At 35.5% G+C, this 3,149-nt stretch overlaps 1 pseudogene; it reads left to right on the top strand.

Moving 5' to 3' along the window:
- Positions 1–549: 549 nt before the first annotated feature.
- On the top strand, positions 550–2,003 carry LOC149190613 (putative protein S-acyltransferase 7 pseudogene; annotated as a pseudogene).
- The last annotated feature ends 1,146 nt before the right edge of the window (positions 2,004–3,149 follow it).

Raw genomic sequence — 3,149 nt, 5'->3', positions numbered from 1 at the left:
AATAGCCCCCTAGTTTCAACAACTTATCCAAATTTAGTAGCAATATATCATCCCATTTGAAGCCAATTAATTTTACACTTAAAGTAGTGTATGAATTTGAATGATTTTCTTGGATACTATTATCTCATTGTTCCAAATACGCATAGACCTGACAGAATTTCGATTTTGTAAGAGTCGTATTACAAATATTCTTAAGCCCGTAAACTAAACAACAATAATTAAAAATAAAATATTAAAAATTGGAATTTAATAAATCATTAAAAGGATATTTGTGTTTAAAATATTTTCATTTTCAGAGTAGTAAATAAAATGAGATTTTTTAAAATGTTTATTTCTGGAGGGGTGCTTTTAAAGGAGGTCGTTGGTTCTAGTTTCTAGGCGGCCAACCACTTTGATTTTCAATCTTCGGAATATTTTTAACGGGAGGTTGTTGGTTCGAGTTTTCAGGCAGCTAATGATTTGGGGTTTGACCCCATACAATCAACGTTTCTTGTAGATCTCTTTGAGAAAGAAATTAATGTGGGGTGAAAGAGAAGGCTTTCAAAAGATATGTATGCAAATCCACCTCCTCAGATTCCGAGCATGGGGGGTCTAATATGGATCAAACTGACAGTGAGAAGAGAGTATATCAATCTTGGAAAGGAAGCAATAACTTTTTCTTTACTGGGAGGTTTATATTTGGGCCATATGTGAGGTCACTGGTTTTGACGTTCGTTCTCATCCTCGTTCCAGCAACAATATTCTGTGTATTTGTTGCAATAAAACTTTTGGACAAGTTTTTCACATCATGCAGGAGTATCCATAATGGTCATTGTAGTGGTCTTCACAATATATGTTTTGGTTCTTCTTCTTCTCACATTCCAGAAGAGATCCTGGAACACTCCCTTGAAATTCACACCCTCATGAGCTTGAAGAAGGTTATGATGTTTCTAGTTTGACACTAGAGTCAATAGGTGGGCATACTCCACATCCACAATTACCTCGTACAAAAGATGTGTTTGTGAATCTTCTTTATGTTTGTTTTTTCAACAACGTTGTTGTGCGTTTATGTATTCTCCTTTTGGTGGGTATATATCAAGAAAATTATGGTAGCAGATGATGTTACAGTCTGGAAAGCTATGCCAAAAACACATGCATCAATTGTGCTCATACTGTACACATTCTTTTCAGTTTGGTTTGTTGGTGGACTTATGCTATTTCATCTCTATCTGATTAGCACAAATTAGACTACATATGAGAATTTCAGATATCGGTATGATAGAAGAGAAAATCCTTACAACAAAGGAGTAATACAAAATTTCAAAGAAATATGTTTTACAAAAATTCCACCGTCGAAGAATAATTTTCGAGCCAAGTTACAAAATTATTCTACACTGCAAGATACTTCTGCTCCTCCTTCAGGGGGGAACTTTCTCAGTCCTAACATGGGCAAAGGAGGAATTGACCTTGAAATAGGTAATAAGCCTTCATGGAAAACTATTGGTGCTGAAGTTTCAGATATCGGTATGATAGAAGAGAAAATCCTTACTACAAAGGAGTAATACAGAATTTCAAAGAAATATGTTTTACAAAAATTCCACCGTCGAAGAATAATTTTTGAGCCAAGTTACAAAATTATTCTACACTGCAAGCTACTTATGCTCCTCCTTCATGGGGGAACTTTCTGAGTCTTAACATGGGCAAAGGAGGAATTGACCTTGAAATAGGTAATAAGCCTTCATGGCCAACTTTTGGTGCTCAAGCATTGGCAGATTTTGAAGCACATGAAAGCAATGGTGGATTAGAAAACAAAGATGGTTATGAGGACTCTTTTGCATTCAAGTTGTACACTTCCTGTGGAAAGTGCAAAGGGAAGAGGTGGAATACATCCGAGGCATTTAAGTTGGGGCTGTAAGAGTGGGCGCTGGTAAATAACACTAGATATTCTTGCCTTGGCTGCTGGAGTTAGTGAAGCAAATCAAGTTAGTGGAGACGTCACTCCTCAGGAAACCGATGATTTCTAGTAGGTTGACATGTTTAAAAATTGCATGTTGTAGACAAGTATATGTTTATCAATGTGATAAGTTTTTCCTGCAATTTGAAACTCAACATCATATTTCAAGCAACCAAATACATGCTCTTGCAAAGGGTGTCATTCACCAGTCAACAAGAAATTGATCAATAATGTTCAGGCAAACATGGTCAGTGGTTCCAAGAATAATTTTCAAGATTGTGAATTTGTATTTTAGAGTGAAAATTTATGAAATTGGCTAACTATACCAGAAGAATATCAATACTTCTTACATTCTTGAAAATTACCTTGCATTTAGGTCATGGATGTGCAAGTCGAGTGCGTTACCCAGTACCGGGTTTCTTTTTGAATAAGAAAATTCAAGAAAAGACATTTATGGATAATATTTGCGGTCCCGCATGTATGAAAAATGTGCACAACATTTCAATGATTGCGAGCCATGAAAAACCATGGAAATTTTCATTATTGTAAGAGACGAGCAAGCTCCACAAATTAGGCAACAACCCCCCCTTCCCAGCGACCTGCTTTACCCACCACTTTGTGTTCTTGTACCACTCTTTTCCCCATCAACGATGAGCGTGGAGATTTTCTGATTCACTGATGCCTCCATCTTGACGCGCATGATCACTCACCTCACCGTTTAGACGGAAGGAAGGCAGTGGAAATAAATGAATCCATTCACAGTTCAGGCAATTAACAGTTTTGGCAGTTGATAATTTAGTAAGGAGATCTTTACCATACAAATAAGCGATCTTATATCATTATAGTGAAAAAGACCATGCAAGTGTCTTACCGTTAGAGAGAGACAAATACCTCATCATTCTAAACCGTTTTTCCGATATTCATTAACTTATTTCAGTTGTGTATCAACGATGAAAATTCTTTCAATCGTCTAACACACAAATCCACCATGCAGAATAGGACACTGAGGTGGCTAGTGGAATTCGTTCCAAAGGAAATGCCTTACGTCATAAATATGTAACATAATTATAAAAAGTAAGGTTATTCTATTATAACAATTATATTCTAATAATTATTTCATTATATATTAAAATATTATTTATTTAGTGAAATCTAACCGTTATATTATAATGACTAAAAAAATTCTTCATCTATTTAAGTTGATGCCAAGATCTTT

The sequence above is a fragment of the Pinus tabuliformis genome, chromosome 3_1 (genome assembly GCF_031772625.1).
Source record: "Pinus tabuliformis cultivar Carrire ecotype Pingquan chromosome 3_1, CPIR1, whole genome shotgun sequence".
Taxonomy (NCBI): domain Eukaryota; kingdom Viridiplantae; phylum Streptophyta; class Pinopsida; order Pinales; family Pinaceae; genus Pinus; species Pinus tabuliformis.
This window is presented reverse-complemented; position numbering and strand designations above follow the sequence as displayed.